This window comes from Kryptolebias marmoratus, linkage group LG17, assembly GCF_001649575.2.
Source record: "Kryptolebias marmoratus isolate JLee-2015 linkage group LG17, ASM164957v2, whole genome shotgun sequence".
Classification (NCBI taxonomy): Eukaryota; Metazoa; Chordata; class Actinopteri; order Cyprinodontiformes; family Rivulidae; genus Kryptolebias; species Kryptolebias marmoratus.
The window spans coordinates 25,290,495-25,315,408 of record NC_051446.1 but is presented as its reverse complement, the minus strand read 5'-3'; the positions used below and the strand labels follow the sequence as shown (position 1 = coordinate 25,315,408).

General features: G+C 45.2%; 1 protein-coding gene across 4 annotated transcripts in view; it reads right to left on the bottom strand.

The window, feature by feature from the left end:
- The window catches only part of zgc:114120 (uncharacterized protein LOC619267 homolog), a 97,912-nt gene extending 73,355 nt beyond the window's left edge, over positions 1–24,557 (bottom strand). For 2 of the 4 annotated variants that reach the window (XM_037980671.1, XM_037980674.1), the window contains exon 1: positions 13,839–14,018. The gene's annotated coding sequence lies outside the window, so the exon portion shown is untranslated. Of the gene's footprint in view, positions 1–13,838; positions 14,019–24,330 lie in introns of those variants that run through there. The other 2 variants (XM_037980672.1, XM_037980673.1) reach the window with 2 other exon arrangements.
- Positions 24,558–24,914: the final 357 nt, after the last annotated feature.

The window sequence follows — 24,914 nt, the reverse complement described above, 5'->3', positions numbered from 1 at the left end:
GGACCGGGTTTAGAGCTCCAACAGGACCGGGTTTAGAGCTCCAACAGGACCGGGTTTAGAGCTCCAACAGGACCGGGTTTAGAGCTCCAAACAGGACCGGGTTTAGAGGATTTACAGGTTCCTGCTGTTAATGAACTGAAACTCAGTTTTACCTAAAATGAGGTTCAGATTATGCGACTCTTTGCTGTCAGTTTAAAAACAGAACATCCTGTGTTGTTATTAAAGATGGCCGTTTCCACTCAGTAGTTATAGAGGAGTCCATTCATTGTCTTCATAAATATCAGGTTTGAAGCATTTGAAGGAAACTACACACACCGCAGTATTAATAGTTGAAGCTAAATCTGCCTGAAGCCTGATCTGCTTTTTAAACATTTTACACATCGAATCAGAGCAACTTTCCTCCTTCATTCAGGCCGTTGCTCCTTCATGTGTGACGGCAGCTACAGCGCGATGCTCCATTTTTCCCTGGACTCCCAACATGTCGTTACTGCTGCTCCTTGTGGTGGTTTAATGGGCTGCCACCAACTCCCAGCATGCCCCTGGCCTCGCCTGGCTGCTGCTGGCGGAGGAACCAGTCTAGCTGATGAATTGCCCTTTAATTGTCTTATTTTATGCCCAATGTTGAATCTTTAATGCTGAGGCAGGCCCCCGTTGGGTGGAAGTTGTATTTCAGGCTCACAAAACAAACGCCTGCAGTTTACTTCAACAACATTTAGGAGGGACTGGATTCATGAATGATTATAAAACATTAAACTTTTATAAAGTTATCCTCAACTTATATCAAGATTAACTATTCGGATGCAACTTAAATACATAAAATCTTCAGCTAAGGTTGTCATTGAAGCACGATGGTGACTCGAGGGCAGCAGGAGCGTTCAGCTTTTTGCAGAGTCCACAAGAACCGAGAAACCTGTTTACTCAAGTCAGCAGGAACAAGAACAGAGTTCGTTCTGGTCCGGACCTGTCATACTTCACGAGTCAACATTTTCCACTCTCCTGCATTAACCACGCCCACGTCGAAGTTCTGACCAATGATGTGCCGAGAACAAGCTGCAAGAACTTCTTTTATTGCAGCCCTGAGAGAACAAGTTTCTTGATTCTTGCAGAGTTTGTAGCAGATTTAAATCTTCTGTTTACTCACAGACTACTTGTCCTGTAAAAAATACATTAAAACATGAGACTTAATTGGGAATACTACGCCATAACTTCTGGTAGCTATATATCTCACAACGTAGATGAAATTTCTCCTTAGACAACGAGGATTTCGACCAAACGATTGGTAAAACTTGTTAGGAGCTCTACACCCGGTCCTGTTTGAGTTTTATAAAGTTTTTAGGATTTTAACCACAGGATGTTAAACTTGTGAGAGACATAAATCAGTCTTTGTTGCCCATATTGTTGTTTTATGACAGTGATCACCACCAATCTAATTTAGTCAAACCAGACTCAGACCACTGTCCTAATCTGATACATATCTAAATGTTCTTCAAAATGACCTCAGCCTGAACGGTCAGGTCACAGATCATCCAACTTTAAGTCATTGAAGCCTGACAGCGCCGGAGTAGACGGGAAACAGCGAGATCAAATGTAAACTTAGGATCGTTAATGGAGCTAGTCCCCAGACAGAAAGGGATGTTTTGGACTTAATTAGTATTTCTGGAGGACAATTCTGCTCAAGTTAAATTGTAGGAGTTGTACTGTGACCCAGCTGTCCTTTTAAATAATATGAATAACCATGTTAAAAAAAAAAATCATCACATCTCAGACCTGCGACGTCACCTCTGAACTTTCAAAAACTCTTTTTTCTCTCTCAGTCTACACTTCTTACAGTTTATAAATGAACACGCAGGTATTTCTGTCTTCTTCCTCCCTCTCTGCTGTAGATGCTTTGAGTGCAAAAAGGCTCACATCCAAACTCTCATTGACTTCCATCGTATCAGACATGAAGGGTATTTTTACCTTGTAATAATAATATAAATAAAAATAAATAATAAATAAAATAAATAAAAATAAATAAAAACTAACGTGTGACGACTAGACGTTGCTGCCAATTCACCCTTTTTACCACCTGTCTTATTAAGAGTGCAGTCAGGGAGCGACAGACACAGGTGTGTTGTTACCATGGTGACCCGATCGAGCCACAGGCAGCGGCTTTAACATTTCTTTTGATCCTGGTTCTCTTTGCTCTTCTTCTACAGTTCGTACATCAAAAAAGTCGGCCATTTTGTCAGCTTAGATTGCTACAAGTCGACGCCCCAAATCATTACCAGACTTTAGAGGTAAAAAAAAATAAATAAGTTGATGAATGTTGGATTTTCAGGCAGAAGCTGCATCAAACATTTAATAATTTTCTAGTTTCAGTGACAAGTGAGGATGTTTATGATTAAAACAACGCTCACGAGCGGCGCCTCCGAGTTGATTAAAAGTTAAGAGAAGCCTAAAGACCTCCTGAGTGATGGTCTTTGAGCTGCTGGTGGTATACTTCACTGGTCCTGGACTCGTTCCCAAATGCTGCTCAAGGCCACATCAGAACATTTATTATTACAGGCTGAAAGTGTCTTATGGCGCCTACGTGCTGGTAGTATAACCTTGGCCACAGCCGGCCGCGGTCTGACAGAAGCTATTTGTTAGTTTTATGGTTTCATTGGGCTGAGATCTAATCATTTATACTCGTCTGTGCTTGTCGAAAAAATTTACTTCAAATTATTTTCTTGTGGACGGTTCGGTTTGAGAGCTGTGATTTGTGGGAGTTAGCAAACAGCCTCCTGATGAAGACTGTGTGGCGCTGCAGCAAACGGACAGTTGGGTTTATTTCACCCTGAACTGATGCTAAACGGAGGCTCTGCAGGTCCGCGGGGGTTTTAGAGCTCGAATCAGCCATTCAAATAAAAAACAGTGAAATAAACAGATCAACCATAACTGCATCTCTTGCAGGTATTTGAAATATAAACAGTATTTGTATCTGCTGGTTTAAAGTAAAGTGATTCTTTCTGTGCTTCTTATCAGGAAATGGGCACAGGCTTTAATACATTTTAAAGGTTTTAGACACCAACTTCCTTGATTAGTTTTAGGAAACATGATCTGATCTGTCTAAACTGACATTCATGAGCATTTCTGGATTGTCCCTGGTCTGCAGGAAGTGACGTCACGTGTCTTCTTCCTGAGTTATTTGGGGTTATTTTGTATTCCACGCTACACAAACCCACAAAGAAGAGACTAGACCGCAGAAACGGTGGCGAATCGCTTTAGAAACAATAAATATTAGGTTAAAGTTGCGGTGTTTTGGGCAAAGTTGCAAAAAGTTGCGATTTCGCGGGGTTTGCTTGATTTTGCATTAATAGTTGCGATCGCAACATCGTGAAATCCTGGAGGGTCTGATTTAAAAGAAGGTCTTAAACTATCTGAAAGTTTTCAGCTTTCCCACTTGTGTTGAAAAATTTTATTTCAAAACGGCCCGACTTGTCACGGGTGTCTGGAACCGATCTGAATTTTATTTATTTTTTTGTTGACGTGTTTGTAAACGTTGGACGAATTCTGGCCCAAATTTCACCAGGAGTTCATGTAACCCTGTCAGTCAGAGTGATTAATAGTCCCCACCACCAGCAGCCCAGTGAGGTCCTGAACCTGGGAGACGTCTCCTCGTCCTCCAGGACCACTGCAGCTTTCTAAGACCAGGATAAGTTCTGCCATCTTGAACTGGGTTGGCTCCAAAGGTTATTCACTGTAAATGCCCATTCTAGAATTACTTTTGCAGTTTTAAAATCCATCCAGTGGTTCATGACATATTTTGCTAACAGATGCATGGCAGTGGGCATTATTTATATTTATGGACCAAAACAACATCTATCTATTCGTTAGCATGACTCCCACTGATGGCTGTCGGGATGGAATTTGAATCCTCTGAATTTATTATCCTATAAATATTTATGCACTGACATCAGTAATGTTTGATTCCTCTTTCAGTCTCCGTTTGAGCAGTTAAATCCTGATTTATTCATCGATCAGGACGAGTGGACGGCTGCCGGGACGGCGAGGACTTCTGATCCTGACGCTGCTTCTCTCCGACTCGCCGTCACGAGTTCTTCATTCATTAAATACGATTAATTACAGAGGAAGGCGGCGTGCCACGACGTACAACACCCGGCTCCCCGGGGCACTTCACAATGAAAAATAAAAGCCCGATCGAAATGCAAATGCGCAGGCTATATTTGGAGCAACGTGTGCTTTTGCTGAATGCTAAATTTCTTCAGAGTGTTGGCAGCAGGAGGATCAGAGAGCAGCCGAAGGAAGCCAATAAAAAAGGAGGTCACTCCCTCATCAGGCTCACCTACAGGGGTGATCATCGCAGAGCGCCGACTCAGGTGTCTTATTAAAAAGGCTTTTAAACCAGAGGACAAACAAAATGGAGTCGTTCTGACATTGTGACTTTAAACACCTCGAAGCCGGTAATCAGGCCATGATTAATGTTTGACGCCAACCCAATTTAAGATGGCTGCCACAGCCAAAAATATCAATAACTCTGCAACCTTTACAGACATGGAGCTAACATTTGGAGTGGTAATAGCTGAGAGTCGTTCACAATAAATAATCTGAGCTCAATGACAACAACTCTGAACATACCATCTGAAACTAAGGCGGGTTCAATGACAGGCCTTTAATTTTTGGCTGTAAAGGACAAATATTTATTTCTGAAAAAGTCATTGAATCGTAGCTGCGTGACAGCAGACAACAGAAGTCCTGAGCTTCTTCAGTTTCCTCCAGTTATTCAGGATTATTTTCACCTCAAAAACAAATAAATGTTTCTGAATAATTAGAATAATGACAATTAAAAGCTAATCTTTCAGAAAAAGGACAAATGTCCTCCTGTGAGGACACAGGATATCAGAAAGGTTTAATAAAACAGAAACTGCTGATCCTCCCGACTTAGAGGACGTGTTTAGGACAACTCTCAGCTACTACCACGCCAAATTTAGCTTCATGTCTGGAAAAATGATCAACCATGGCAGCCATCTTGAATTGGGTTCATTCCAAAAGCTAACAACAGTAAAATCATTTTCTGTGACAATCGTGTGAGTTGAATGGATTTTCTGAAGTTAAAAGAAGCAGAACGCTAGCTAAAAGCTAACAGGAGCAAAATGCTAGCTGGAAGCTAAAAGTAGCCAGCAGCCGAAGCAGATTTATTTATTTATTTTTAATAAAGTTAAATATTTAATAAAAGTTACAGCAGCTGTAAAACTAATGATTACTTAAAGAACCATCCAGTGGTTCTTCAGATATTTTGCTGACAGACACAGAGGAGTTGTAAAAAATGGCTGCCATCTTTAAAGCTTCGTGTTAATAGAAACTAAAACCTCGTTAAAGTCGGGGGAACTACAGAAGGTGGAGGTAAAGATTGGAGTTTTATTTTCAAACGGAAACCCTGAGAGGTCAGAAGTGAAACTATTACTTTAGTTAAAGTAGTTAAATTATATTTAAGGGTGTTTCTAATTGCAAATTCTGCCTAAAAAGAACTTCAGCCAATTAAAACTTGTGTAATAAGTTCTTCAGAAACCAACGAGGCGCTTTGCTCAATCTCCTTCATGCTAACATTTATTAAACGTTTTATTTTCATAGTCTGAAGACTAAAGGATTTAATGAGCAGCTGAAACAGTAAGTGTTCCCACAACCTGTCAGACGGTTTAACTCCACAGAGACAACAACCTAATGTGTCATATCATTTTAACTGTACTACAACAGAACCCCCGGGGAGGACTCAGCCCACTTCTGTTTACATTCAGAGCTTCCCGGCAGTCGTGTGCAGCGATAATCCCTAATGGCTTAATTTAATTAAAGACCTGAACATGGATAAGTGGCTGGGAAACGGGGTAGATGGCTCAAATTAAAAACTGATTCATCCATTTAGAGCTTAAATATATGAAATAATAATATAACCTTGTTACTAATACGATGCTTTATGCAGCCGTCAGTCAATATATTTACACTGAAGCTGAAATCTGATTTCCCTCCAAAACAATGCAGCTGAATTAGTTTTAATTTATAAATCTGTAACTGTGTTCATCCTTAACACCCAGCATCAAAAGAGTTCATCACTCCTCCATTTTCCCTGCAACGCAGATTTATTCCCAAAATTCACTTCTTTTCATTTATCCATCAACAAAAGCTGCAAAACGACCAGCAGGCGTTTTAATTTATTTCAGCTGTTTTCATTAAAGGCAGAGGATGAAAAAGCTCCAGTTAGAAGTCTCAGCGTGACCAATTAGTTCATCAAAGCCAACGAAATATGACGGAGGGGGAGTTTTTCTTCATGAATTTTACACAAATAACCAAAATCCACTCCTGGTTTTCCTCTGTGTGTGTTAGTAAAATATCTGATGGATCACTGGACACATGTTAATGAAAAATTGATGTGGTAGTAGCTGAGCCATCCCTAAAACGCTTCTTATGACTGCATGGAATTACACCAGGAATGTCCATTTTAAGCCAAAACAGTCACTCCTGACCACAGTTTCCACTTTACAATCCTTTCAAAATAAAGTACAATGGGGCAGCAGGTGTGTCAAAAAACACGCCTACTGGAAAAAGTACCATTAGGAACAAGTTGGCGTGTCACGACAAGGTGCCAGTACTTAAGAAATAAAATAAAATACTGCTGTGACGTTCGCATTAATTATTTTGAATTTGCCCATTTTAACTAAACTTCAAATATTCATAAATTACAGCTGAAATTGTGCAAAACATTTTCAAGAGTTGATCAAAACAAGTAAAACTGTTATTCTCTTGGGTGTAAAAGGCAGCAGGTGATAAGCTTTCATTTATAGGAGTTTTTATTTTAGTAATTACTACTTTTAGGTCAAATTATACATCAACAGACTTAAAACCACAGAAACAGAAGCTGGAGCCTCAGCAGGACAACATTCTGAGCTGAATCGGAACAATTTAAACTAATTTGTTGGTTTTAACACCCAGTCATAAAAAGCACCAGTCATGAGATCAGAACCGCGTGGAGAGATCGTTCTACCTCCAGGAAACAGGAAGCAGCGGGTGAGAAAGGTGGCCAGAACCAAGGAGAACAAGAACGATTCTGTAAACGTGTTTGGATGTTTCTGCACCAATAACATCGTTGAGCTTTTAGCTGCTTGCTAACGCTAACTCGACCTCACATTGAGAACCTTCTCCTGCAGACTGATGTGAACTGCCCAGGTTTAAAACTTCTTTATTATATTAGTTTCTGTGTTTTTGTTCCCTTCAGCTGGACTCTGTGTGTTCGCCAGATAAAACAGAACCACAGACCGACCTCTCCTCAGGACCCAACTCAACACACCTCCCTCCACAAGCAGGAGGTCATTAAGGAGCTTTAATCAGCTGCCAAAACACCTCCAGAAGGTCTGCCTGCGGCGAGCTGCGAACACGAGCTCCAGCCTCACGTTCAGGATTTTAAAATACAGCGAGAAGCAGAGACACTGATGAAGGAATGCATGTCGAGTTTCAGGCTGAGGTCATGTTCTGACGATCTCATGTGTTCATGTTCAAAGATCAGAACGACTCTTACAGCCAGTCTGAGTTGAGCGCTTGGAGTATGAGTTGGAAAGGACTCTCAGCTACTACCACACCAATTTTTGATAACACAGTCTGAGTTAGAGTTATTCTGTGTCGGCCATCTTGAATTGAACTTTAATCAGTTATAGAGGTCAACATGAGACAGCACAGATTCTTCTAGTTTTGATCAATATTCATTTCTTATTTAAAAAAATATAATAGCTGCTTCACTTAAAGTTATACTGAACAACTCTTAGAAGAACTTGTGCTCTAATAGATAGATTTTGACGCATTCTGGCAAAAAATCCAGTTTGTGGGCTACAGTAAGATGGCTGAAGCCTCGTTGGATTTTTATTTACCTTCTTGGTAATTAGTTTTGTACAGGCATGGCCGATTGCATTTCTTTAAAAAGTATCTGCCGTTTAACACAATGATTGCTTCCTGAAGGTTTCATTAAAATCTGTCCAATGGTTTATGAAATATTTTGCTGACAAACAGAGTTGTTGTTGGGGATGACGCTCAGCTACGTTAGCTCAACTTCTGTAAAAGTGACTCCAGGTTCTGCGCCGGGCGGTAAAGATGGCCGTGCCTTGGATTAAACTCGCAGCAGAATCAATCCCACGGGAAGTCTCTGAGACGTTAAAGCGGCGCTCTGAACCACGCCTGAGACGGGACGCTCTTCTGGGCGTCACCTTTAAGAATCTGGACCAACTGGGTCAGTTACACAGAGAGAAGCCCACTCTGCTGATTCCCCCACATTATTCAGAGCCCATCCTGAATTTGAGCCGTCTTCAAAGAGAATTTTAATTTTGGATGGTTTGGTGAAGACAGCAGAGGTTCAATCATCTTTATGACCCTCTCTGATCCTCTGACTGGAGCCACACTTCAAGCTCAGTCAATTTAAGACCCTACGGCTACTTCTTTTTTTTTATTTTAAATAAAACTTTGCATTTACATCAGGTCATCCTGGTTTCAAGCACTAATCTCTGGGACACGCTGTGCATCAATTTGCAAACACTCAGGATGTGGTCTGTCCCTGATGACGTTAATCCAACACGAGAGGCTGCACGGTGAGGACCTCGGATGAAAAAAGGATTTTAGAGAGCAGGTATGCAACTGAGGCATCCCCTGCAGGATAAACGGCTCAAACACCTTCCTATTTAACGTTTTCCTTAAAGACAGAAGCTGCTCTGTCTCCAAACACTGCAATCTCCTCTGAGAAGAGGTCCTGGTAATTAGAAAATGATATTTCGGGCTCGTCTGAGCCCAGGACACGATGTGAAATAATTGATGTCACTGAGTGAACGGTGGGACAGGATGAGTCGGGGATCCAGATCTATTAGTGGGCACTGATTGGCATCTCACACTGAGCTCTGGGAGGCAGCCAGCTGGAAGGTTCTGCTTCTAAACAAGATTCTGTATTTGTGCAAGAAGTCTGAGTCAAAAGGTGCAGAAACAGAAGATACACATGGCTAAACCTCGTCTAAATGATCCATTTCTCTCATTAAGAATAACTTCAGTTGCATCTCAGCAGAACCTGGGGCGTAAGTGAGTCTTCGAAATATAACAGAACCTCAACAAATAAATGTTAGGAAAACCAATCTATGTCTTTAAGAAAGATCTTTTAATTGAGTGTCATTTTGAAGGGAGGGCAAATTATCGGCATGCACAGAAACATGAGGACACATCAGGTATCAGGTCACCATCTTGTCTTTTAAGAATTAGTATACTTAATTTAAACTTGGTCAAGAAGTTTTTAAAACTACTTTACATCAACGTTAACCAAACCAAGATGTTCTTTTCCCTGTAAGTGACAGAGCTGTTGTTGTTTTTACCTTACAGAAATATTGTTCCTCCGCTCGACACTGGAGAAGAATTTAAACCTGTCGATTTAATGGAAATGTGGAGTCCAAGGTGAAAAATCAAGAATCTCTCAGGAGAACTGAAACATGTTTCAGTCAAACTCAAGAACCCAGGAGCAAACTAAAAACCACCACCGTCCCTCCAGTGTTCAAATATAAAGAGGGTTTGTTCGGTTTTAGGACACGTGGACACTAATGAAGGGAGACAGAGAACCATGGCCCGAAGGGAGACGGAGAACCATGGCCTGAAGGGAGACGGAGAACCATGGCCTGAAGGGAGACGGAACCATGGCCTGAAGAGAGACGGAACCATGGCCCGAAGGGAGACGCAATGACTGAACAAACATACAAATTTGAGATTTAAATAAATCTCTTTTAAAGGTCTACAATGCTGGACCTAAAACTGAGGCTCTTTAAGAAGCTGCAGAAACCCTGTTTTTAAACCTCAGTTCCATTCCTGATAATAAATATATATCCTGTAAACCCTGAGATCCCAAGGCTCGTCCTGACACTTTGCCCGGCGCCACAGAAACTTTTTCATCTGTCATCACGAAGGAGGAACTCTGGAGCCAGTTTAAAGCCAGAACCAGCTCGTGTAATGTCACCCTGTTAGGTTTCTAATCCTGTGGACTTGAGGTAAAACTTGTCACTGCTTCCTGTGTTAAAAGGAAAAAAGTTGAACTCTTCCCAGTTTCCAATCAGAGGCAGCGAATGATTCAGTTCAGTGCTTCTACGTCTCCTTCCAGCATCACTAACAGAAGCAGACTGGGAGAGACTGCAGTCTACTTCCGTCTCTGCTCGTTATCCTGATCTCTTCTGGACCGTTCATGTCCCCCGTCTCCTCTTAGCCCCCGGCTCGTGGGCTCGAAGCCAGAACAGATACTAGAGTCTGTGCAGGTCGGCCTCCCCCCTGAGGACGAAGACAAATACACAATCCAATCACGTTTAACAGGAGGCCACGCCCGAGAGGATGGGCTGCTGGTGTTCTGGAAGCGCTGCGGGGGTTTCACTCTTCCTCGTTTCCTGAAACCATCACCCCTCCTACTCTGGTGGAAACAAATGAACCCAGAAGTTATAACCACCTGCTTTTGGATACACAACCTCTGGGGGTGCTGGCAGTGAGACACTTTCATTTAAGTCTATCTGTCTTTGGCATCCGTTCATTACTGCATGACCAAACAACTACTTTTCAATTAAAATAATATAGTCGTAAGTCTAAATATGGTTCCAAAACCCCTTCGGGCTGATCGAACTCCAAGTTACAGACAATTCAGCTGCATCTCAAGCACTAAAACATATTTATTGTCTACTTGGCATGCAGAGGTGTAGAGCAGAGCAGCGGCTCTCACACGTTTAATAACGAGTACCACCACAGAAACTACCACCGCTGAGACGGACAGACAGGAAAAAACTGTACGCTGTAAGAAGTTTACTCTCTGTTACTGAAAGATGGACAAAAAGTGGACGAATCGGAATGAAACAAAGTCAACTCAAGATGGTCAAACACAAAAATGTCTACAACTTCATGTTACTAACGGAGCTAAATGTTGGGGTGGTAGTACCTGAGAGTCATCCCCAACACACACACTCCTTCAATAAAATAAACCTTCATTATTTTCAATCATGTCGACCTCTTATCAACACGGCTCCTAAAATAAACAAATGTTATTTATTTTATGTCCTGCTTGGACATCCAGGTTCTTCTTTTACACTTTAATTGACACTTCATGTCTTTAGTCGTAGCGCCGTTTCAGACCAAAAATATCGATGAGAAAAAATAAATCTTTGATTTTTTTCAGAGACGCGCGACCCCAAAAGTGGTAATTTTAAAAACAATGTCTGGTGCTTAGAAATCGGTTATTATGGTGAGAAAAAAGAAGAAATCTTAAGCTTGTATTTTACAGCTGGTCTGTGTTTGTTCAGCCACTTCAGCTTCAACTTTATTAAAGTTATGGAAGTTTTACTATAGAAATTTGGTTGTATTTTTCTTTAAATTAGTCATAAGTAAATTCACTGTTTCAACTGTTTAATTGATGTGTTTTATAATTAGACCCTTTAAATATGGTTTTGTCATAAAAGAGGGGAGTTTAGAGAAATAAAACACTGAATTTGGAAGCTCTTCAGTAATAACTCCGTCACCAACCACTAACCTGTGGTAATCTTTACAAACCAAAGGTCGGTTAGACCGAGGCACTAATTTCTCTCTGACCCTGACTGACGCCAGGCAGCAGATGATATGTGACAGTTGGAAGTAAAAGTGCTGGCCTGGTTTTTGGGTCAACTAAATATGGCAGAGTACTGTCACATCTGTTCATAACAACGAGCAGTTTATCGTTCACAGGGCGACGCGCTTTAAAGAAATCCTGGTGGAAATTAAATACATTCCCATCTACACGCCTCTGTCCACCACCTTTATTTACAGAGTGAAGGGCTTTCCATTTGGTTTGAACAGGCAGGTTCAGACGTTCCTGAAGGTTCTGCAGCTTTAAGTTGGACGACAAATCTGACAGCGATTTGTTAATTCTAGGCTGACTTCTACACTCATGTTAGTGGGTTTAAAGCTGTGATAATAAACAGGTACAACTGCTGGATGCACTTAGACAAGCTGCTCTGAGGTCAGTTTTTCTTTGTGTAACCATCAGTTTAAATGATCAGGCACCTGATAATCGAGGGATTTATGCTGCATCAGTAGGTAACGATAACTTTAAGAGCGGGTGTCGGCACGTGGACGCAGGAAGTTACCGACAACCAGCCGCGTGTCAGCCCGTCTCCTCCAGCGGCGCCCGTTACCTTATTTACAGGCGGCGTTTTAGGCTCCTTATTAAAGTACGAAATGTGAGCTCTGCTGGCAGAATGAGTCAGAAGGAGCTCAGGCTGCAGGGAAAACGGAAAATATTGATTTTTGATGCACTGAGCAACTGACCTGTCAGGAAGTCCCTTCGTATAATGTTTGGCCTCATTGTGAAGCTCAACGATTCACCTTTGTAAATAAAGGGCTGGTGTTCCCGATGACTCCAGACCAATAAACATCAAGTTTGCAAACAAAACCAGCTTGTTGCCAGGAAATAAATCACCAAATTTCAACAAACTACAGATCACTTTGAAGCTTTAAGATGGAGAATTTGAAAATAAAATTTAAAAATTCCTCATCGCGGCTCATTTTGCCAGCAGGGATTACATTCAGTCTGTTGAATTGAAACAGTTTTTGCTGCATTTTTGTTAAATTATGTTAGCATTAATAAGATTGTGAGTATTTTACCATTTAGGTGTTGAAATTATATTAATCTGCCATATGAGACGACACTTTAGGTGAAAGGAATACAAAATATTACATCTGATTTCTCAGGGACGTACTGCTCAAAGTTCAAACTTAAACCCTTTCCATCAGGCAGGTTGTTCTTATTTTGGACCATAATAAACGCTGTGAATCTGCCTCAGTTTACAGTCAGTGTACGGATTTAACAAAAATACATATTCATGTTTCTATAAACAAAACAAACCTGATTTGAGTCTGTCAGTCAACGCAGGTTTCTATATCATCTAAAAGACGAGGACAAAAGTGTCTGAATCATAAAAGGTCTAAATAAACAGCGGCACGGTTCCATCCGAACGCTGGGATTAGTTTGATTTTCAGCTCCATCAGAGACTCGCAGATCAAAGGAATCTGAAGGAAAACGTCAGCAGTGACTCGGATTAAAAACCTCGCTCGCTTCGCTCTTCCTCTCCAGGCAACGACAACTTCATCCCAAAGTATTCCAGAAAGGGAAGAGGCCCCCGCAGTCTGGAGACGTACGAGCGAACACCACGCAGGCATCAAAGTGAAACCAGACGCTGCACCTTCTGAGTCACCAGAATAAATTAAACACCACGCATCCACTTTAAAAGAATTTACTAACTGGGAGGCAGAAGTGTTGCTCGCATGAACTTCAAATACGATAAAGATCTCAGATGAAGGCTGCGATTGCACTAAAAGCATGTGCAACCAGCAGAAAACAGCATGCCGATTCTGTGACAAATACAAATTAATTTCACAAGAGTGAATAATCAGTTCTGTTGCTCATTTGCATTTCAAGTAACTGCACCGTGTCCCCTGAGCTGCGAGGACGTCTGATTATTACGAACGCTCTCCTGGGGGAACGTGGAAAGAGTTGTTGGATGTAGGTTCTAAAGGACGGGTTCTGATCAAAGTGGGAGCACCCCCCTCCCCACGTGAAGGTCAGCTGCATACTTTCCTTCCCCACATGATGACCCCCTTCTCTAATTCTTCTCTGGCTTCTCTCCCCCCCTGCTATCTTTCCGTGGTTCTCTTGGGGCGATGCAAAGAAGCCGGATAATCTTGGTGCATGCAGGCTGCAGAGGCTGAGGGGCTGGAGCTAAACCCCTAAAAATCAGAAATGAATGGATGATGGATGGACGGACGGATGGATGGATGAAGCATACCTGGCTCGTGATCCTGTGCAGGTTAGTGTCCCCTTCTGGCCGAGGTCCTACATGGCAGTGGTGTGTTAGTCTGCACAGTGGTGTGTGATGGAGGCAGGAGAGTGAAGTGAGAGCTAAGACAGTGGCTGTGCATCTCCCTCCCTCTCTCTCAGTGAGTATAATCCTTTCTACGGTCTACGGGGAAGAGCTGAAAATGAAGCAGCTCTATCTCTCCCTCCACTTCCCTCTCGTTCTCTATCTCTGCTCTGCACATGAGCCCCGAGCAGAATTACCCTCCCCAAACCTCCACCTTGCAGCAGATAGACGCCAGAACTGCAGAGAACAGTCTTCCCTTTAATGACTGCAACAGCCGTCACAGTTTTCCCCCTTCTTTCCTTTACTTTGGGTCTAAATGACACCACAGTGTGTGTTTGTGTCGCAGCGAGTCCTCGGAGGAATCACACCATCACTCCAGCTGCGCCGTTTCACAAGTTCTCTCTTTATGCGAGCTTTAAGGATGTGATAATACCTTTGTGTCATTTCAGAGCTGACATCGTGTTTTGAGCAGGGCTTGTTTGTGCAGCAGCTTCGTCTACATTTGAAGTTTCTTTTTTGTTTTTTTTTCCTGCCCATTTCTGGTACAGCTTTCTGATAAACTATGCAAATGTTGTGAGTGACTCAGACAATCCTTCATCCCATCTGGAAACGTCTGGCAGGATATCTGAGCAGGCTTTATGCCTCATGTGTGAGAGGACAGAGAAAACTGCCTACAGTTGCCAGCGTTATGTAATCTCTCATTTCTGACATTTTATACGTTGTCACAACGTGTTTGTGTGTAACTCCGTTTGAACCGGTAACTTTCACATTTCTAACCAGGATGTTTGGAGGGGGGTCAGGGGTCGGCTCGGTCCATTTAAAACTAAATATCAACCTCTTATGACCTTCCTGGTGTGCTTAGGAGAGAAAGAGTTCGTATTTACAAAGACTACAGGTGAACGAGCCGCCATGTTCAGCCCAGTCCGACAGCTGGAGATACAAGAGACGCCCCGAGCCAATCAGGGATCAGATCAGAGTATTAATCAATTATTGGATCTATCAAGCAGGCTTAGAATGACACACTCAGGTAACTAGACCATATTCTTTAGGAATGTAAATCAGTTATCGGCACAAACTCAACCTGCTGGTCTCATGAGTGTCTCAGACCTCAGACCGACCATCTAAACTGTGTGACCTTTGAACTCAGGGGTCTGGAATTCATCCATCCATCTTCTTTATCTGATTCTCTCCCCGGGTCGCGGGGAGCTGGTGTCCATCTCCAGAGACAGGGGACACCCTGGACCGGCTCCCAGTCCATCACGGGGAATTTACAGTTACCATTTAACCTAACCTGCATGTTTTTGATCTGTGGGAGGAAACAGGAGGGAGATCATGTAAACGCTGGGAAGCAAACCTGCAACCTTCCTGCTGGGAGGCGTCAGCTCTAACCACTGCACCACCCGAAATTCAAAGTTACCTTAATAGTTTCTCTAAGTTTTCTTATTTTCGGCGTTTGATATTACGTTCTACCGAGAATAAAATGAGATTATTTTACATTTATTTACCTTTTCCAGAAGTGGGGCTGTACGTCTAAAAGGCCACCTAAAAAAGTCCCAAGATATTCTGGTAAATACACTCAGATCCCATTACCAAACAGGATGTCACGCCTGAAATCAGCCCGTCCTTATTCTCCAGGTGCATTTTTAAACTTTTAATGTGATTTACTGCAACCAGCAGAATACAGAACAACTATTTGTGATTATCTCCATCCATCCATATGTCTCCATATTGCTTGTAAGGACCAATTTCCTCTTCGTCTGAGCCCACTCAAACACTCCTGAGTCCCATTTTAGCTGGAGTGTTTTCCCCACCCACCCATCACCGCGACGCAGCGCTACACTCCCCTCCCTGCGATGGCTGCAGGCTGGAAACCCCAGCCCAGAGGATTAGGAGTGTGTCAAATTGGCAGAATGTATTAGCATCACACTGATCACAGTCACATTTCCCCTCCCTGGTCAATTATCAAGATAGATGGCTCAAACATATAAATAGCCTGAAACGGCGCCTGGACCCATTTTCTGATTCGTGGACGGAGCTGGATGGAGGAGGACGGAGGGGGAAATGAAAATAAGAACCAGAGATGTTGTGATAGGAAGAAAATGTTACTTTCAGCACAGCTAAAATCAGATTGTGGAGACAGAGATGGAAGGAAGAAAGCCGATATTGTTGCAGACTGCCTTTGAATTCAGGCTGGGGACCCGAGTGGCAGAAATATGGAGGAACAGGCGAGACTTGTCATCCTGATGAAATCATTCTTTAAAGGCTGCGCAGAGGAAATATGAGCCAACAGCATGTGAGGGGCTTTAACAGAAAACTGTTTGATTTTACAGACACGTCTTCCCTCTCAACTTTCAGCCAGCAGTGAAACCTGACAGATGACTGCAGCTTCTCGTTTATATTCAGGTGTTTATTATGAATCTGTTCATCCAGCTGAAACACTGTTTCAAGATGGCAGCCGATCTGTTCCAGCCGAACCACAAAACCAAAACTCATTTTCTTCTCCAGCTAACTCATTTTCCAATAAAACATATTTTAATCGAACGCCAAAAAGAATGCCAAGAACCCGTTTCAAATCTGTTTTCCAAGATGACTTCCTTCAGGTTTGGGACATGCTTCCTGCTCTTGGCGAAATAAATCCTCCATCTGATTTTATGAAAACTCTCCCAGATCTGCCAAAAAGCCAAATAAAAAAATCTCACAATTTAGCCTCAAAAACTGCTGAGTTTTGGACTCTTCAGACCCTAAATTTAACATTTAGGTCGCTCGCCTCGCAGGTCCCTGAAACTTTTTAACCTCCTGGTGAACCGACGATCAATATTTATTAGTAATAAGATATTTATTTGTTTCTCTCTTCTACTTTCAGGACGTCGCTCCTTTTCGAGAACAGAAATCAAAGTTTGTACTGGTTTAATGTTTGCAAATTTAGTGCTTAGAAACTTTCCCACAATATGTCCTGGGTTTTTAAATACAAATAAACCAGTTAAAAGCAAAAAAAAATAGTCAAATAGTTGTGAAAATATGTTCAGATTTAGCTTATTAATGGTGAAACCTGCTGTCTTCATGTGAAACCGTCCAGCTGCTCCTGTCAGTAAAGATATATCTGTGATACAGCCCAGTGTTTACCTGGTAATTAATACCACATTTAGTAGTACTACATCCCACTACAGTCAGTAAAACCTCAGTTTTCCAGCTGTCATCAGAGCTCAGTTTCAACTAAACTACAACCAGTTTTTAAGTTTTAACCAAAAACTGCAGACAGACCAAACACCAAGCGGTCAGACGTCATTTTCCTGTGAATTCAGCCAACAGACGAGTCGTAAATCACACATTAAGAGTCTGAGTTTCAGTCAAAGACCTGAAATCCAAATGTTGCTTCAATAAAATGTAATAAAACAAACTCCAGCTGTGCGTCTGGCTCTGACGGCTGACATTAATGCCATCTGATGGGCTTCTTTCTCCCAGAATCACTGAAGAAATAACTTTAGACGGTCGAAATGATGCAACGTTTAGAAAGAGAAATCTGAACATCTTTGAATCAAACTACAGTCTGGATTTCCCAGAGAGCTGAAAGGCTCTGAATGTGTGACAGCAGGAGGAAGACCTTGAAGTAACCTCACACATTCAACACATTTCCTCCCAAAATAAAATAAAAAAAGCACATTCCCACGAGAGCGCCGCTCTTCAGCAAGTTAAAGCTACACGAAGGTCTGAGTAAGTTGCGCTCTCTGTGGTGAAAACATGTTTTTATGATCCAGAAGCTTCTCTCACAGATCCTCAGGACAACAGGGAAAACCATGCTGGCTTCAAGAACAAAAACAAACTGCTGTTCTTTATCTGAGTGAGATGTGGAAATGTGAGCGCTGCAGCCGGAGAAGCCGATTGGCTGATTTGGTCAACGTGCTGAGAATCTTAAAAAACAAGAAATCACAACTGGGGACTGCAGACCTGCTTCAGAAGAGCTTTTAAAGTCTGAATTCACAGAAAAGACTAGAGCAGGCATCGTTACCACAAAACGTCTTTAAAATTAACATTTCTACGAGCTGTATCGTGTTACTACAGTGAGGAATTAATGTTTTACTCTTCTGCTCCCGAGTGTGAAGAATCTAACATTCAGCAGCAAAGGCGTCTCTCTGATCCCACCGCACTCCTCAGCTTCTCTGGGAGGACCTGCGCTGCGGTTCTGGACAGGAAGAGTCCGGCTGACAGTCCAGACTCCAGATCCCGAGGAGCCAGACTCCAGATCCCGAGGAGCCAGACTCCGGCTCCTCAGGGTCCCGAGGAGCCAGACTCCGGGTCCGAAGGGAGCCAGACTCCGGGTCCCGAGGAGCCAGACTCCAGGTCCCGAGGAGCCAGACTCCAGGTCCCGAGGAGCCAGACTCCAGGTCCCGAGGAGCCAGACTCCAGGTCCCGAGGAGCCAGACTCCAGGTCCCGAGGAGCCAGACTCCAGGTCCCGAGGAGCCAGACTCCAGGTCCCGAGGAGCCAGACTCCAGGTCCCGAGGAGCCAGACTCCAGGTCCCGAGGAGCCAGACTCCAGGTCCCGAGGAGCCAGACTCCAGGTCCCGAGGAGCCAGACTCCAGGTCCCGAGGAGCCAGACTCCAGGTCCCGAGGAGCCAGACTCCAGGTCCCGAGGAGCCAGACTCCAGGTCCCGAGGAGCCAGACTCCAGGTCCCGAGGAGCCAGACTCCAGGTCCCGAGGAGCCAGACTCCAGGTCCCGAGGAGCCAGACTCCAGGTCCCGAGGAGCCAGACTCCAGGTCCCGAGGAGCCAGACTCCAGGTCCCGAGGAGCCAGACTCCAGGTCCCGAGGAGCCAGACTCCAGGTCCCGAGGAGCCAGACTCCAGGTCCCGAGGAGCCAGACTCCAGGTCCCGAGGAGCCAGACTCCAGGTCCCGAGGAGCCAGACTCCAGGTCCCGAGGAGCCAGACTCCAGGTCCCGAGGAGCCAGACTCCAGGTCCCGAGGAGCCAGACTCCAGGTCCCGAGGAGCCAGACTCCAGGTCCCGAGGAGCCAGACTCCAGGTCCCGAGGAGCCAGACTCCAGGTCCCGAGGAGCCAGACTCCAGGTCCCGAGGAGCCAGACTCCAGGTCCCGAGGAGCCAGACTCCAGGTCCCGAGGAGCCAGACTCCAGGTCCCGAGGAGCCAGACTCCAGGTCCCGAGGAGCCAGACTCCAGGTCCCGAGGAGCCAGACTCCAGGTCCCGAGGAGCCAGACTCCAGGTCCCGAGGAGCCAGACTCCAGGTCCCGAGGAGCCAGACTCCAGGTCCCGAGGAGCCAGACTCCAGGTCCCGAGGAGCCAGACTCCAGGTCCCGAGGAGCCAGACTCCAGGTCCCGAGGAGCCAGACTCCAGGTCCCGAGGAGCCAGACTCCAGGTCCCGAGGAGCCAGACTCCAGGTCCCGAGGAGCCAGACTCCAGGTCCCGAGGAGCCAGACTCCAGGTCCCGAGGAGCCAGACTCCAGGTCCCGAGGAGCCAGACTCCAGGTCCCGAGGAGCCAGACTCCAGGTCCCGAGGAGCCAGACTCCAGGTCCCGAGGAGCCAGACTCCAGGTCCCGAGGAGCCAGACTCCAGGTCCCGAGGAGCCAGACTCCAGGTCCCGAGGAGCCAGACTCCAGGTCCCGAGGAGCCAGACTCCAGGTCCCGAGGAGCCAGACTCCAGGTCCCGAGGAGCCAGACTCCAGGTCCCGAGGAGCCAGACTCCAGGTCCCGAGGAGCCAGACTCCAGGTCCCGAGGAGCCAGACTCCAGGTCCCGAGGAGCCAGACTCCAGGTCCCGAGGAGCCAGACTCCAGGTCCCGAGGAGCCAGACTCCAGGTCCCGAGGAGCCAGACTCCAGGTCCCGAGGAGCCAGACTCCAGGTCCCGAGGAGCCAGACTCCAGGTCCCGAGGAGCCAGACTCCAGGTCCCGAGGAGCCAGACTCCAGGTCCCGAGGAGCCAGACTCCAGGTCCCGAGGAGCCAGACTCCAGGTCCCGAGGAGCCAGACTCCAGGTCCCGAGGAGCCAGACTCCAGGTCCCGAGGAGCCAGACTCCAGGTCCCGAGGAGCCAGACTCCAGGTCCCGAGGAGCCAGACTCCAGGTCCCGAGGAGCCAGACTCCAGGTCCCGAGGAGCCAGACTCCAGGTCCCGAGGAGCCAGACTCCAGGTCCCGAGGAGCCAGACTCCAGGTCCCGAGGAGCCAGACTCCAGGTCCCGAGGAGCCAGACTCCAGGTCCCGAGGAGCCAGACTCCAGGTCCCGAGGAGCCAGACTCCAGGTCCCGAGGAGCCAGACTCCAGGTCCCGAGGAGCCAGACTCCAGGTCCCGAGGAGCCAGACTCCAGGTCCCGAGGAGCCAGACTCCAGGTCCCGAGGAGCCAGACTCCAGGTCCCGAGGAGCCAGACTCCAGGTCCCGAGGAGCCAGACTCCAGGTCCCGAGGAGCCAGACTCCAGGTCCCGAGGAGCCAGACTCCAGGTCCCGAGGAGCCAGACTCCAGGTCCCGAGGAGCCAGACTCCAGGTCCCGAGGAGCCAGACTCCAGGTCCCGAGGAGCCAGACTCCAGGTCCCGAGGAGCCAGACTCCAGGTCCCGAGGAGCCAGACTCCAGGTCCCGAGGAGCCAGACTCCAGGTCCCGAGGAGCCAGACTCCAGGTCCCGAGGAGCCAGACTCCAGGTCCCGAGGAGCCAGACTCCAGGTCCCGAGGAGCCAGACTCCAGGTCCCGAGGAGCCAGACTCCGGGGTCCCGAGGAGCCAGACTCCAGGTCCCGAGGAGCCAGACTCCAGGTCCCGAGGAGCCAGACTCCAGGTCCCGAGGAGCCAGACTCCGGATCCCGAGGAGCCAGACTCCAGGTCCCGAGGAGCCAGACTCCGGATCCCGAGGAGCCAGACTCCGGATCCCGAGGAGCCAGACTCCGGATCCCGAGGAGCCAGCCTCTGGTTCTGGAGGAGCAACAACGTTTCCAGCCAGGTCTGAACCCTCATGAGGACAGACAAAGATGGACACACTGAGGCGGCGCAGTGTATCGCAAATTTATCCTCATCACAAATCTGTGAGCTCAATACAGCGATAAATCCTGACCCGTTACGTCTGGAGAACCGTGCGTTCATGTTCTGCATGATAATAATCCATCCGATCGATCAAACTGACTCTTTCTGACCTTGATGCCCACTCCTGGTTCAGCAGAGGGGAACGTGGGCTGACAACGTGCAGCTCTAATGGCCGCCGCAGCCGTAACCCAGACTACTTTACAGACAGTGGGATGAAGTGTGGTGTGGTAGTAGCTGAGGGTCATCCCCAGCACAGACACAAAAGTAACTTCAAACTGAGAAATAATATTATTAAAAATCAACTAATGTACTAAAAAGGTACAAACAAATTTATCTGTTTCCATTTAAAATACAAGCCACAGATATATTCTAAATATTTTATTAACTGCAGAGGAAATGATAACAATGGAGTGAAAAGATGTTAAACCTGCATCTACAGGCCGGTGGACACAGAGACTGGGACAGGTGGACAGGTGGACAGAGAGGACAGACTGCAGGTCTATAACAGTAAATTAATATTTTAATACGAAGTTGGAGAGAAACTGAGTTTAAAGAACTGAAATATTCTTTTATTTTTAGGATAACTGCACCCTGGAAACACTAAATTCCACAAATATTAAATGTTTTCATTTGAGAGGTCCTAAAGCGAAGAGCGTTTATCAGAACTGTTTCAACAGGAAATCTTTTCTTATTTTAGTTTGTTTTTTAATGTTTTTCCCGCTTTAATAACCTGACGCGTCTGGGAATCATCTGAACTCGGAATGATTAAAGATTATTTGTTGTTCTGATTTAAAAGTGGAAAGTTGCCACACCAGGAGATCAGTAAGTCAACCTTACAGTCACCTGAAGGAAACGTGAAATCGTCAGCTTCCTCGCTCTTCATCTCCTTCCTCCCAGAAGTCAGAGTTTGATCAGGCTGACACGGAGAAACCGCCGCAGCTCGTCAAACGCCTGACAGATCCTTCGCCCGGCCTCTCCTGCTTTTCTTCTGCTCCCCAGTCACTCATAATTTGTGAAAGCTTTTATTTGTCGCCCGCCCACCCCTCTCGAACCCTGGCGGCGACGTGGGGAGGGTGTCAGGGAGGCGACGTGAAAGATAAGTTTGAAACGTTCAAGGGCCGTTTCAAAACGCTCGCTTCAGATTTAATCTTCTCCGCGGTTTGAGTTTAGAACCTGACAGCTTTAATAAATACAGTTGTGAAGTTTAAAATATCTTACGCCGCATATCCCCACATCTCTGAGACTCACAGATTGGTGCGGGGAGCAGAGAACGAGGAGGTTATCGTGTAAATCGACGCCGACTGAAGATAGAGTCAACCCTCCACTGTGGTGCCTTCCTGCAGAGTTATCAGCCCGTGCAGCGCCCGCATTATAATTTAATTTAAATCACAGAGATAAGCCTCATTTTATGGAAGTTATGCAGCCATTTTACAACAAACTGGGAGCCTGTTCAGGAACACTGTGCTCTACAGTGAAGGCACTTCCAGAACATTTCAGTTTCATTTTTAATCAGTTTCTTGATGGCCAAAACAAGGATTTTTCTTTTTCTGCTCCTACAAAATGCATAAAGTGAATAAAAACTGAGCTTCATATTATATAAATGATGCAAAACTCAATCCTGTCTTCAAAGAGAAACGAAAAAAAAGGTTTTTACATTTCAGAAAATGTTCAGGAAAAAATATAATTTTATATTTTTGTGATTACAACCTCAGATAACAACAAAAGGTTCTGCTGCTCTGGAGCTACAGGTGAGTGTTAACACAACGCCAGGGCGGAAAGACATCAGCAATGACCTCAGAGAATCAATCTGGGAAGGGTCAAAGGTCATTTAGAGTCCATCATTCTACAGAAAGAAAGAGGAGACATTTAAGACAGCTGCTGATCTTCACAGCAGATTCACCCTGAAGGTCAGACCGCGCAATGAGCTCCAGGTTAAAGGTCAAAGGTCATGACAGGATAATTAGAAAAAGGCTGAACAAGTTTCATCTGAAGGAACCACAAAGACTTCTGGACCGAAACCAGACTAAAGTGGAGAGGTTTACCCAGAATGCACTGCAGCAAACGGCTCATACCGTCCAGCTGTTGCAGTAAATGTCAGCAACAAACAAACATAACTTATTAAAAACAAGTCAGAATAAGAAAAATATACATATTTAAAATACTGCTTCTTAAACCAACATTTAATATAAACTTATTAACATATTTTTACGCTGTTTAGCAGTAAAATCGTTGCACTCAAAGCAGAACAGGGAAGTAAAATGTTTCACTGATAAAGTCACAGAATACTGACCTAAAATAACGTTGGTTCTTTCAGTAAAAACAGGTTAAATATAAACCTTAAACATGTTATAACAGCAGACCAACTGCCTCTGACTTAAAGCCAGCAGGAACTCATTTACACAAGCCGCCATGTTGTATTTTTTGGAGTCCCGGGGGCGGAGCTTAAAGACTCTTACTGGAACCAACCAACAGGGAAGCTGGTTCCATTCCAGCTTCAGCTTCCAGGTCACAGCAGAGGACTACTATGAACCACAGCACGGTGGTGGAGGGCTGATGGTTTGGGCTCACGCAGACCGAAGGATTCAATGTGAGGCCATCTCTCCGACAAACTGGGTCACGAAGCAACAGGACGATGATGCCAAACACAGCAGCTAATCTACAACAGAACGGCTCACAAAGAGAAGAAGGTGCTGCAACGGTCCAGTCAGAGTCCAGAACCTCCGCCTGACTGAAACACTGAAGAGCTGTGCAGGAATAAACATCTGCAGAGCCTCAATGATGCCACATAAATAAGAATGCATCCATGGTTCAGTAACAAACAGAAAGGCGCCTTCATCCAACAAGAACGAAAACTGCTTTCATCGTTTTTCCCCGTTTGCTGCTGCAGCAAAAAGTGCTTGTATATTTAACTACAGCATTAAGATTCCTCCATCTCTTCCTCTGTAAACCCATCAATAGAGCTCTTTCACACTTCCCCAGATGCATCGTACTGAGAGCCAGAACATCTACAGCCTCCCGTCCTCACAGGCAGTAAACAAGCTCAGACACCCGTCCTCAGATAATCAGTCCACTCAATATCAGCTCCAAGTGCCATTTCAAAGAAGATTCTGCTGCATTTTAAATGGACTGCGGCACTTAAAAACTGATTACTCAGCGTGCAGTTTGCCTTTTTTTTTTTATTTAAATCAAAGAGAACTTGAACGCTTCAAGACTCTGCCCCAGTTTTTCCTCTTCACGCACTGCAGTGCGCCCAACTACAGTTTAACTCAGACAAGTCGTTTTGATTTACAGACAAAATAAAACACACACACAGCGTTAAGGAGGAAGAGTGGAGGTGAGCAGAAGTTGTTGCCCAGCAGGTAAAGAAAAAAAAATGCACTCAAGTTAGAAATACCTGCAACTACAGAACGGACGGAGAGAGAGGAGACATGCCTGGGAAGGAGGAATTGCCCATTCTCCACCTGGATGCAACTGTTTCCCGTCCTCCGACCGTCACTTCTTTAATCCATGCACTTTTCTTCTACCGCTCTGCTTTTTGTGCTCCAGTTTCATCCCTTCCCTCTGAGAGCATCCATATCAGTGATGAGAGCACGCCGGAGTGCAGAGGAGCTTTTAACCATGTCTTCCCCTGACCACTGAGTAAACTCATCTTTTATGGATGCACAGCCCTCCCCTCGCTGCTGCTCTTAAAGGGCCGGCGCCTCCTCCCTGCAGCCTCTGATCTTCTCATCACACAGATTGGATCTGAATCCTGCTCTCTCCTGCTTTGTTAGTGAAAATACGGCGGCGAGAGAGAGTAATCTAGCATCATTAGATGGGCTGCAGCTCAGGTGAGACGATAATTGGAGTGAAAACAAAAAGAGAATTCAGTGTTTTCGTTTGGAACATTTTCCACACCTAACGGTGGAAATGAGTTATGAATACCAGCGTGTGCTTGTATATTAAACTGCGTTTGATGTGCGATGAAGGAGTGTGTGC